General features: G+C 34.9%; 1 protein-coding gene across 6 annotated transcripts in view; it reads right to left on the bottom strand.

Annotated features, from left to right (window-relative positions):
* Nucleotides 1-13,612, bottom strand: part of LOC128985978 (RNA-binding protein Musashi homolog 2-like) — a 146,976-nt gene that overhangs the window by 49,905 nt on the left and 83,459 nt on the right. For all 6 annotated transcript variants that reach the window (XM_054406010.1, XM_054406053.1, XM_054406072.1 and 3 more), the window contains one exon: nt 11,219-11,300. The gene's annotated coding sequence lies outside the window, so the exon portion shown is untranslated. The remainder of the gene's footprint in view (nt 1-11,218; nt 11,301-13,612) is intronic.

The raw sequence follows: 13,612 nt of genomic DNA, 5'->3' as shown, positions 1-13,612 counted from the left end.
TAGATGAATGTACATTGATCAACATGATCTTTGAAAACTATTTTTTATACCCTCATTTTAATTTTTACTAGTATAAAGAATAGAATGCCTTTTTCGAACTGTTTTTTAGGCTTCAATTAAATGTTCTTATGTCGCAAATATGTTTATTAATAGTATTCACTTAACATTGACTTAATTTTATTTCAATAAATTTTGTGTTTGTGTTTTGCTACACCACTTATTAAATTGCAACCAATGAGAATGTCATATAAATAAGTTGTACACAGGGTTCTTTTGTTTCCCCAACTCAAAAATACAACGCACATGAATTGAAAATGTTATAGGTTTTAATAGTACTGTAGCGAATCGAATATCAATAAAGTTAACGTATAACAATAAATTTACATATTCCTAGATTATAATTGAATGTGTTTACGAAGGAACACCACAACCTCAAAATTCAACATTACAGTATATTTACTCAAGATTTATTGTTTTCATATAGCACAGTTGATGTTGCCAACTAGCGTGGGAGCGGAAGTCCTGATAAAGGCTGGTTCTCGGAAAAGTAATAAACTTGTAGTTTGAATGAAACATTTTTTTAATTTTGTACAGGACTCATGGGATCCTCAGCATCAAGTACAAACTGCAAAATGTGTGTCGAAGGTCTGATTAGACCTTCCGAGATTTAGACCTTCAGCAACTGATCCGTTTTTTACCTTCCTTTAATTTATTCCTTTTCATGTTGTGCTTCATGTAACATACATAGACTAGAGGGCCGCTCATGCCCTTGACAAATAAATTAACATTTTCCCACAAATACAAATCAATATCGTCATTAGACAAGGATTAAAAAATAAAATTTTTAAACAAAACCTACCACGGCATATTCTTGAACAAGTATGCCTACAAACCTACGATAAGCATGTTTGTTATTATTATACTTAACCTACAAATGCTATGACTTAGGGCATACCTGCTTTCCTAGATAAAATATGTGAACTAATTGCGAGTGCGACGTGAACTTAGAAAAAGACTAGTAAGAATTTACAACTGTGAATTTCTCAGAATTGATTGACAGTTCAGACGAACCTGTGGCCACAGACTACGGAAACCTACAGTATTATTGTATTAGTATACTGTATTTGTATTATTGTGTTACTAGCAGAGTACCCGTCCTTCGTACGGGGTTGGCATATAAGTATAAATGCTTATTGCAGTTATGGGAGAGGACACGATTAAAAAAAACTGGTATTTTAATTTATACGGTATCCTATTGTGTAGCACACATCTACCATAGTCCTGATGTTCTAGACTGCACCTAAACCATGGAAAAAAGTAAAGTTCTCATTGTGTACCACAACTTTTTTTGCTAGTTGGTTCAAATTAGCTGTGGTCATTAATGCAAAAAAACAACATAATCTAACAAAAAACCACTAAGTGGTAACACTTTCCCCGTAAGTCAGCAATCCAAAAAAAGATAATAAATCATTAATTTTTCTGCCAAGAAAAACAATGTAATGTATGTAAGTTTGGCAACTTGGCGGCAGACTTTTGCTTGGTTTTTTTCATTGAAGTTACGTTCGTGGATAATTTCACAAATCAACTTCTCTAATTAATTAGTCCAACTAAGTATAATAATTTCGAGGTAATCAGTAAATTTAAAACCATCACTATTACGAGTTTATGAAATGTGGCACAAATAAGGTCAAATTTTGTAAATAAGCTCTCGCCTAGCAATGTACTAATGGGAGAGATACTTGCTCAATGAAACTAGTTTTATGGTATTTTTTAAAGTGATCGAGCAAAAGTCTGCCGCCAAGTTGCCAAACTTACATACATTACATTGTTTTTCTTGGCAGAAAAAGTAATGATTTATTATCTTTTTTGGATTGCTGACTTGGCGGGGAAAGTGTTACCACTTAGTGGTTTTTTGTTAGATTTTATTTATTTTTGTAGAAAATTAACAGTTAAAATAAAAATCCTCCTTTCTCTGATATATAGACCACGGCACAACTACATCTCATTTAATTTCAATAATATTGTTTGTGTAGAACTAAATTCTACATTTTTGGTCTTATCTGCTTTAAACCGATTACAAAACTTTTTGACACACGTACCAAAATTACTATTTAACAAACCCCCTGGGCTTAAACTCAGTTTCAAATTTCATCAATGGTCATCTTGAACAACATGAAATGCGTTGGTGTTACATAAGTGTTCTGATAATTAAACCCGTACATCTAAAGACTAGTGTAAATTGAGCCCTTATTAGAGAAGTAAAAATGTAATCAAACAGATTAAGTTTGTTAGAAATAGCATAAACAAAACAAATATTGAAAAACTCATCCATCCTAAATTTACATATCACTTTTTAATTGCTTGTTTAACATACGTAGAGTGATTTTCCCGATTGTTTTATTTGTTTTAGTGTATCAAAACATAAAACAAACCTTAGTACTAGTACTAAATTTCAAGTTCCTAGGTTTCATATTTTTTAATAAGTAGTATTAAACTGTTAAAAATTACGAGCTGCTGTACCAGTGTACCATAGGTACACTGCATTTTTCAATGGAAAGTATCGGGGGGCTCTAAGTAATTTTATATAGTAAGTATTTCAAATCATTCGGTATACCTGAAAAAATACTTTATAAAAGTTTTAAAATAATTTTCAGCTGTTCCTATGAATTTCTCTAACATTTGAATTAAATGAGATTTAATCGCAGCTGGTCCTTCTGTTGTTTTTATTTTAATCCCATGTTATTTAAATGGGCCAAAATCGTACTTTGAGGGCTTGCCAAGGGTTTATGGGTCAACGCACCGACTTGAGACCCTCAAAAGGCACATCTACACGTTAACGGCTGTCAAACAACATAAAAAACATTAAAATTGAGCCAGTGGTTTGGGCTGTAGGTCCGTCAGCATTCAAGGAGAAGAAGGAGAACACGGAAAATTTGTGAATTTTCAAACTAGTTTTTCTGGCTCAAACACAACCGTTTTTTAAATTCTTTTTTTTTTATTTTGTTGAGAATGAGTGCCCCTATCCAGTAGATGAATAATTATTTTAATAGCTTTTGTTTCTTCAGAGCTATAGACGAGTAAAAAAGCCACTTTGTCACGTCATGTATATAATACACTGCAGCAGCTATGTACCGCTGGGGGACTTGGCGGGGCGGAACGCTGCCGCGTTCCTTAATAGTGATGCACCCTATTGGCAGACCTTATAACTTTTTAATGCTATTTAATATCATAGAACCAACTTGTACAGTTGAAACGGCTGACAAAATTCTTTAATTTCTTTAAATATGAATACTCATAAGGTTAACATGAGAAAGTCCAGAGCCAGAGCCACCGGGGCGGAGACTGAAAGAATTTTTGAGGCAAGAATATGTTAATCGGGGATGTCATCTATCATCATACCAAATTTCAACCTTGTCGGTTTAGTATTTTTCGCGTTTGCTTGTCACAATCATCCATCCATCCATCCATACATCCATACATCCATACATCCATGGTTTGCACTGAAAAAATAGGAAAATATAAATAAATATGGAAAATAGGGTAATTTTCTAACATATTTTAGTGAAATTATATAATCAGGCAAATGGAAATTCAGTCTACAGATTTGCTGTGGCAGGGGGATTATATTACGGTTTACACAAAAATAAATCAAAACATAAACCTCATAACACTCAGGAAAAGGGCCTAGGTTGATAGGGCAATGATTATAGAATCTTAATTATTTCCTATATCCATGATGAATGATTTCTTTTAAAACGAATTATTCCCATTAAAATTTATTGCAGCATTTCACAAAAATAGAACAGACTCAGTATAATCTAAATATATAAAAGGCAAAGCCCTCACTGACTGACTCACTCACTCACTCACTCATCACTAATTCTTCCACTTCCCATTTACCTAGGAGGCTAAAATTTGGAACACCGATTCTTTGGGCATTAAATAGGAAAAGTAGTTTTTATTCTGATCGGGCTTTCGGGCTCCTGGACTCCAGTGGCTCTGGAGTTTCCCATGATAACCTTATGATTTTTCATATTCAAAAGGAATTTCTTAACAGCTGTTTCAATTAAACAAGTTGGTTCTGTTCTATTATGTTGAATAGCATTAAAGTTACAAGGATTACCAACAGGGTGCAGCACTATTTATTATTTTTTTAGATTTATGACTACAGCCAAAATGCATGTAATAAGTTTGTTCTCAATGGAAATAAATAAATTCATTTAATCATTCATTTAATTTGCAACCAAAAGGTGAGTGAGCGTAGCGAACGAACTTCAACCTGGAAGCGAGTTAGCGCAGCGAACGAGCTAACCTGAAGGCAAGTGAGTGGAGCGAACGAGCTCCAACCTAAAGGTGAGTGAGCGTAGTGAACGTACTTCAACCAGGACGTGATTGAGCCATGCGAACGAGCTCACTTGTGAAGTTAAACGGGGCAAAGCCCGCGGGTACAGCTAGTAGATCATAAACATAAACAAATGAAGTAACTGAAAGAGTCATATACTAATGAAATTACATTAACATATGGTTTGACAGCTACATTTAAGTAATGTAAAATAATGTTTACAATAGGGCTAGTAACATAATTATTTTAAATTTATAATCCTACCCTCTCTGTTCTAATATTCGTGCATTATTTAATATGTTTGAACCAGCTGTGTGGAATTGTGAAATCAAAATTCATTTGACAGTTAGTTCTGGTTGTTTACATTTTTAAATTATGTAGGTTTGCTCTTGTTACCATGGATACCATCAATCAATATTTCAAAATCTCTCACCTCAAATTTGTGAAAGCCCACGGGGCAGAGCCCTAGGACAATAACGAAGAGGGAATAGTTGTATAATATGTATCCTCGGAGCTGTAGCTTCATTTGCGTGCAATTTGAGCCCAGTCGGTTCAGTACTTTTGAGATTATCTCATACAAACACACAGACACCACCTCTTCTTTATAATAGTATAGACTAGCTGAGTACCCGTCCTTCGTACGGGGTTGGCATCAAGTATAAAATGCTTATTAATAGCAGTTATACTCAAGTTTTGCGTCTGGAATGGGGGAGGACACAGTTTGATCAAATTTTCTTCTTTAAATTTACGGTATACTATAGTATTACACATCTATAGCCATAATGTTCTACCACTTATCCTAAACAATAAAGAAAAATAAATTTTAAAAAATTCACAAAATATCATAAATCATTCATGAAATTAAAAACATAAACATAATTGTAAATAATCCTACTATGACAGTTCTCATTGCGTATCACAGTTTTGTGTTGCTGCTTAGTTCAAATTAGCTGTTTTCATAAATGGGAAAAAATAATAGTGCTGCACCCTGTTGGTAAATCTTATAACTTTATAACGCTTTTTCATATCATAGAAACAACTTTTTCAGTTGAAACAGCTGACTAAAATCTTTAATTCCTATTAAATTTGAATACTCATAAGGTTAACATGGGGAACTACAGAGCCACTGGGGTGGAGCCCGAAAGGATTTTTGAGAAAAGGATATGCCTATATGTTAATCGGGAATGTGAGCTATCATCATGCCAAATTTCAGCCAAATCCGTCCAGTAGTTAATGCGTGATTGAACTTCAAACACACAAACTTTCACATTGATAATATTAGTAAGATAAACCTTCACAAATACAGTATCTGACAGTTTCAAGCCAAAAAAATGCTTTGCAATTAAATGTCACCCGGGTCGTGTTGGTTCATATTTTAAATCCAATGATTAAACTAATAAAAGCTTTATAGGCCTAGATCTATGAGGCATAGCCCTAAGGTAGGCATATAGTTGAAAGTTACTTTCCACAATGGTTAAAAGTATTTAAAGTAATACCTCAACCTCGCCATTAAACACTTTATTCTGGTTGACATTTTCATTATCAAAGGTGGTCTTGTCCTTTTCGTGACACTGACAAATAAGGACATTTATGCGTTACCAATAGACACACACACAAAAATACAGAACTCAATTAGGGAATTTGCTACATTTTAAGCATAACGAAGTACATATAAAATTAGTATTTGAAATCTTTGTCAATGTCATCAAATTTTATCTTAACAGTTTATATTTGCTTTATCCAAAGATGACCCTAAATGCTGTCGAAATGGTGGCTTACTATATGAAATGAAGTAATATAGACGATTTAGATGGGTAATTTATAATAAAAATTACCAAAATAGGCCACGAACTATTGATACATAAACAACGTAAATCTTAAACAATTCATGATGGTTTGCTGCACAAATGTTTTGCTGAAATGAGTTATCATTTTCTTAGCATAAACTAAAATTTTGGAATCCAGACCGAAAAAGCAATACTTATACAGTTAAGACATCAATTAAATTAAATACGGCTGTAATACGACAGTATAAATAAGGTGCAACACCAACGATAACTAATTTGTAAATTACAGTGTTGTGTTAGTACGTAAAAATGATTCTTGCTGCTACCAACGGTTCTAAGGAAAAGAACCAGTACCAAAAACCAACGTTTACAGTTGAGAATTACGTCCATTCAATTAAATGCGTTAATCAAGTCCCAAGGTTATTGATTTCTTGGTTTTGGATTTTCTCGTAAAAGGTTATTGGCAATCAAAGCTATTTCCCATTAATTGCTTTATTCGTGAACAACTTTTAATGTAAACTTAGTGGTATCAGTTTGAAAAAAAAAAACAACTTTATACAAACAACTTTTTGTTATTTAATAGATTATGTATTCTCTAAACTATGATTGGTATATCTTTTAACATTAGAAGGAAATGTGACAAAAATCACACCATGCTGGGTTTTTGGGCGTTTGTAATTTTATTTCTTAGGTATTCTAGGCCGTGTATTCTAGGGAAAAGTACCGGTATCAAGGATCGTCGTCGAAAAGGTTGTTATAAATAATTGGGTAGGCGTAAGTACCCAAGAGATGGGCAATGGGCCTATTGGCTGTATGGTCCAGTGGGTCCAGCGATTGCATCACACGGTGAGTAGGAACAGAAAGTGACACATTGGAAAAGCGAGTTTAGCATCATCCATAAACCGTAAACCTCTGTTACAATCACCCACTGCAGTTGTATTTTTTTACTTTACACTTTACACGTCCGCTATTGAAGCTCCGTCAATGAGTGGAAACCTTGTTTGTAAGCTATTGGCGACGATCATTAATAAATTTAAGTTTCCCAGCCCTACAACACTGATTCAAGGTCTTCTTTCTGGTTATCAAAACTCAAGAACAATTTTATACACAAAGAACCTCTGGTTCCTGACCTGAATAATGCCTAGTTATTTAATTTCATTTACGGTTACACTACATTATTCCACTTGCTATTAATTAAATCCGTTATGTAAGAAAAACGTTTCCAATCGCACTTGGTTGGGATTTGCCTTCAAAACGTGATCGGAAATGGTTGCGGTATTTGTAAACAACATTTGTAAACATATCGGTGACAGCTAGAAAAAATAATCTTGATCCGAACAGCTGTTCGTTATTTCATAGATGATTATGTGATATTTGATAAAAAATTGGACGAACACTTGACAAAAATCGCACAAAACTGCATTTTTGAGCGTCCGTAATTTTATTTACAAAGTAGTGAGGCCATATTTTAATGGCTAAAGACACTCTCGCCAATCCAGTGAATACATTAAAATGACTTGGATCTTGATAGGTACTCTCGTTTTCCTGGAGAAGATTGTCTGTGCTATGGCTAAAATACGTTTTTATTACTGCATCAGCTGGAGACACTCTCTGAATATCTGCTTCAACCATTTGTTGTCAAACATTGATCTCGTAAAATAGTGAAATTATTTTTCGTATGCACTAATAGAGCAAGGTTTGTACTAAAAGAAAACCTTCTTTTAGTTTAAAAAATACATGTTTCACAGGAAACATTTTTAACCATTGTAGTAACACCATTATAGCTTAAAAAGTTGATAAGTGATAGTTAACATAATATTTAGCACATTGACGGATAAACCTTTTTTGATTTCGTCATATTATAAGTGTATGAAAATTCATATATCTGTGTATCAATATCTACTTATCTCATTTCTGTTCAATGGAAGTTATACAAATTCAATGATACCGGTACTTAAATGGGAAGTCTTACAGCTGTTATAAAACTGTGCATACATTTTATCTTACGAGTGAATTTGCTACCAATTGATATAGTATGACAATTCTATTCTACTGCAGTACTTAGAATTCTACCACTACTCACATTAAACCTACCATATTTACTTTTGGGCTAGTGATTAATTTATTGTATTAATCACACAATATAGTGAATAGTGTAGTCATTTATTTATTTCGTTTCTATGACATAGCTCTATTTTGTAGAAATCAATTATGCAATCATAACAACAGAAATACTGCATCATTACATTTTACGGTGACATAGTATTTATTTTACATGTAAAAAATTTAAGCTAATGCAATAATTAGTTCAATTAGAACCATTGAATATTGGATAATTTAAACATTAATCGAAGACGAAGCGGTTGACAACTTTCAAACAGTTGACTAGGCCTAGTTTCCTTCAATAATTGCAATGCGAACTGTATGCACTGAGGTCGGAAAACAGTGTTCACAGTGTGCAGGCACTTTGGACGTCGTGGCACTTGGACGTCGTGCAACAGTCAAATATTGATTGGACGTCGTGGCACTTGGACGTCGTGCAACTGGCAGAGGCTTTGGACGTGGTGCAAATGATACTTCTTTACAATTCTACAGTGCACTGTTTCACGACGTCCAAGTGCCACGACGTCCAAAGCTTGTAGAAAGACTACATTTTTGGCAGTTACTATACTTTTGGACGTCGTGGCACTTGGACGTCGTGCAACAACTCAAAAATTATGTTTTGGACGTCGTGGCACTGTAAAAATATTATTGGACGTCGTGGCACTTGGACGTCGTGCAACACTCCCGGTGTAGTCAGCTTTTTCCCATAATAGCAGCGTAAATTGTTACATAGTTTGGTACATTACTAAACTATCTTCATTACTTCAGTGAAGTAATCCAGAGAGGGATTTCAGGGCCTTAGCCATTCGTGTTGTGTAATATTACGCTTCCTGTAATTAATATCTCATTGTATACGTTATTTCTCAAGAGAATCCACCGACTAAAACTCCATCGCTTTATTTTCTTTTCCGAGTTCTTGTTTTTAATTAATTTATACCTAATGAAATCATTATAAACGTGGTATACATTTTTTTCTAAAAGTCATGTGGTAATGCTTAGGTAATAAGCATTACCGTAGCTTTAATAGCGTTACCTAGACCTGGGACCTATTTAATATTTTGTTTTTATGTCCCAAGAGACCAACAACACAATCCGTTCGAATTTATATCAAATGATCCGATGTCGATTAAAGCTTGCTTCAGACGTGTAAACCTACGTTTATTCTAACAAGTTCGCGAACCATCATGACCGGAGGATAGAAACAGAGTTTTATGGGACTAAAAATCTATTTTTATAATTTTGTTGCAAAAAAATAGGATTTCCCCATTTTTACTTAACTATTATGTAGCTCTCAAAAAACAAATGATTCAGTGTCTTAGAGTTGTTGTACAATTGGTGGTTATAGAGAAAATGAAAAAAATAAATTTTTAATTCCTGAGTTGTTCTAATGGAGAATAAGTAAACTGTTGCAGTTTCCTTGTTTAAGGACGTATTTCTTATCAAATTTGACAAGTTGGTTTGTTCCATGCTAACCTATTAACATTTCACCAAAAATACGCCCTATTATCTTCACTGTAGCAACAAACCTAAGTACACGTCCAACACCATGTTATTAAAATAGGGAATATATCTGACATGTTTAAGGTATATTTACGTAAAAATCCAATGTGAATAGAAATTTGCGTTGTCTGCAAGTTTGCTGCGGCGGGTGTAATATCTTACTGTACTGTTCTGTATTGGGATGTATTGTACTACACTGTATTGTATTGTACTTCACTGAACTGTACCGTTTTGTATTGTAATGGTCTAAACTGTAGTTAAGTCAGTTTGCTGTTCTAATGAGTAACGAGAGACTGATGGCTCTGTGGTGGCTGGTGAAGTTGGTTCAAGTTAAGCTGTAGTTAACTATCAGACTTGTGACTTGCGGTTAGCTAACTACTCGCAACGCCCGTACTACAGGTAAAGAGGCGTTCTCTTTAAAATCATGTACACATTTTATTTAGTCCAACGAGCCCGAATTAATACAGTACTTAATACTTTAATACTTTACAACTTATCGCGATTAAGTTAGTTTTATTTACAATCTACTCAACTCAGCATTTTAACATTGTGAATGGTAATTCATAACTAAATCTTGGTTAGCTTCAGCGTTAGGACAGTGTCTGCTGGACGACGATGATGGAGGGTAAAGACTAGACGTCCACGTTGCCTGGAGACCACACGTTCAACTCAAACTCATCTCAATGCAATCACTGCCTGTCTCAATTAATTTGTACGCAAAGTTATGTGCTATAATTGTTAAATCTAAAAGTAACGTTAATCTTCGAAACTCGGCACATGGTAACAACATAAAAAATGCACTTTTCATCAAAGTAACAACTTTTTCCCGGCCCCCAAAACGTAGAAAATTTGGACAGCCCCAAATTTTCAAATGTAAACCCCTATTGAGTGACCCCTCATTTTAAAGAATCACCATTCCCTATAAAGTCTAAGAGGTGAATACTCCAAGACCCAATCCTAGTCTTTGTCATAATGTTATTTCACTTTGACCAAAATATATACAGGCCACAAGAAGTATCAGGTAAAACATATGCAGATGTGCGAAAACTTCATAATTAAACCGTTGCAGTACTTTACTGTACTACTGGGCTCTGTGGTTACAGACAATTATACGTGGTTTTTAAAGTGACACTACGTGATATATACGTTCCTAATAACAGGGCATGTCGCATGTGTTATTAATACTGTAGAAATAAAAAAAGTGTACCAAGTCTACAACATAAAAATAGTTAAATCGATCTTCGGATGTCTAACAGTATCTCAGAGATAAAAACATTTTTACAACACGTTATAGCATAAAATACTCCACATAATTAGTTTCTTTAGTTTGGAAGATTAAAAACTAATATTTATTTTTTTACAGAAGAGCCATTCGTCTTCAAAATTATATAGTTTAACAGTAAAAAAACCTGGACATAATTGTTTTACACTATTACTATAAAACGAAGTAATCAAGTTTGGATGATCAATCAAGAGGGTTATTTACCTGTTTGAGAAGAATTAGTGGGAGGACAGAGGGGGCTTAGAGTTAGTCCCAAGTCTCCCGTCAAACTTGGAGCTGATGTTTTCTGAAACAAGAGGGATTCATTAGTAACACTTTGCAACTCAAGTAGAACCAAAACACTTTTAGTTACAAGACAATTTTATTGAAATTCTTCAAAAGAAAGGCATAGGCTATAACGTTTTTATTTCCCAAGAATAATCCGATTTAATTATAAAGCGTTTTACAAAAATCACATGGAATATAAAAGGATCCATTTATCAATAGAAGGAAGCCAGTTTAAACATCAGCCATGCAAAGTTGATTGATAGTAAATATCGGAAAAGGCATTCTGTCGAAGCCGCAACGCCGAGATCGATGAGGCAATGGCTGATAGGTAGCGTTGGGAACAAGAAGGAAATAAAGGAACCTATAAAGTAGCAATTTGCTGGTTCAAGGGTGGGGGAGGGGAGAGTGATGACACGCACAACACGATACACGAGAACTCTGACTACCTAGCGACACGAACGATAACACAACTATAAATCTCATGTTGAATTAGTTAAACATGTAAAACATTCATTACAATGATAATTTATAGGAACAAAAATTACGGATGACAAAGTTTCGAGGAACTCAGTTTTAGTTCATCACACAGGAAAATATATAGTTATTTTCACATAGGTATTTTGCCATAGTTAGAAGTCGTCCAATATTACCATATTGTACAGCTAAAATTGTAGCATAGACAAGTAGAATTTTGTCTATGATTGTAGCTACATTTCTTATGTTCTGCTACGGAATGATGCCGACACCAGGTGATGCTAGGCCGGGTTATTGCGGTAAAGCGAGGTGGCGAGAAGCAGGTGGCAACGTTGGCGTCAAGTCTATTTACAAGGTGCGGTCATTTGTTGCCGTCAACTATATATTGCTGATACCACTGTGTTCAATATCACCTCAGCCAGAGCTACTGAGTTAGTTACCAGTACCGGTATATGGTTGTGTCCCACCGGTATTGTGTGGTGTTCTTGTTAATGCCAAGTGGCCACTCTGCAGGCCGCCGGCAACTATATTGCTGATACCATGGTATCCATTACCTCAGCAAGAGCTACTGAGTTAGTTACCAGTACCGGTATATGGTTGTGTCCCACCGTTATTGTGTGATGTTCTTGTTAATGCCAAGTGGCCACTGTGCCAGCCGTCGTCACCTATATTGCTGATACCACTGTGTTCAATATCACCTCAGCCAAAGCTACTGAGTTAGTTACCAGTACCGGTATATGGTTGTGTCCCACTGGTATTGTGTGGTGTTCTTGTTAATGCCAAGTGGCCACTGTGCCAGCCGTCGTCAACTATATTGCTGATACCACGGTGTCCAATATTATCTCAGCCAAAGCTACTGAGTTAGTTACCAGTACCGGTATATGGATGTGTCCCACCGGTTTTGTGTGGTGTTCTTGTTAATGCCAAGTGGCCACTCTGCAGGCCGCCGGCAACTCTCATTGCTAACAATCCCACCCCTATCTCCACCACTTGCAATTATTCTCATCACTCCGTCCCTTTGCATGTGTACTCTCACTCTCTTTGCTGCGAGCTCTCGTCGTACGTTTCACAATCGTTACACTGCCACACTCTTTCACTATAACGCTTGTTTACTGTCTTGTGAATAATAATCTCGTCTAGTTTTTCCTTGTTGGTCGTAATTGTTTCCCCACACAAACCATTTACTATTTTTTACTTCTTTTAAAGAGGTTAATATTCAAAAATTGTATTTAGTAATACAGTATGTATATTTTTTTATCTGAGAGGGCTTGAATTACGGGTCTTGAAATAATTTTTTTCGAAATCAACTTGATAATTGTTGTAAAGAACAGCTATTTTGAACCGTCTTAACAATTTCAAACGTCCTAGAAAGAGAAACCTACACATATGTGTACGAGTATGCATGTTAAGTGTGCAACATTTTTCTAAATAACGAAATGTTCAAAACTTTTAAAATAACGAATAAAAAAAATGTGTTTGAGAATGATACTTATTTATCGCATTTTTTCCCTTTTGTTTTGTAACTAAGGCATATAAGGTTCAACCAGTTAAGAGGGAGTGCGATTTATGAAATGAAAAATTCAATCCTCTTGTTTTTGCACAGTGTAATTATGTATAATGGCGCAGCAAATTTTGAACAAATAAATCAAGGATAAATAATATAATTAATGAGTTCAACAGAACAGCTTGTTTCACTTGCTCGGCAGCTTAAAATCATTGATACTGTACAATGGGGAGCTCGTGCTATTATAAGGTACCCGTTTTTTATAGTACCCGTTTCACCGCTCTCCCAGGTCGCTAGTTGTTGTCTTCCAAGGAAATTTGTACTGTGTTTAGGTGGTATAATATTGTTTATGT

This window comes from Macrosteles quadrilineatus, unplaced genomic scaffold (assembly GCF_028750875.1).
Source record: "Macrosteles quadrilineatus isolate MER2022 unplaced genomic scaffold, UCM_ALF_1.0 Scaffold_1__1_contigs__length_201487025, whole genome shotgun sequence".
In the NCBI taxonomy this organism is placed as follows: domain Eukaryota; kingdom Metazoa; phylum Arthropoda; class Insecta; order Hemiptera; family Cicadellidae; genus Macrosteles; species Macrosteles quadrilineatus.
Note: the sequence above shows the minus strand (reverse complement) of the source record. Positions and strands in the feature narration are given on the sequence as shown.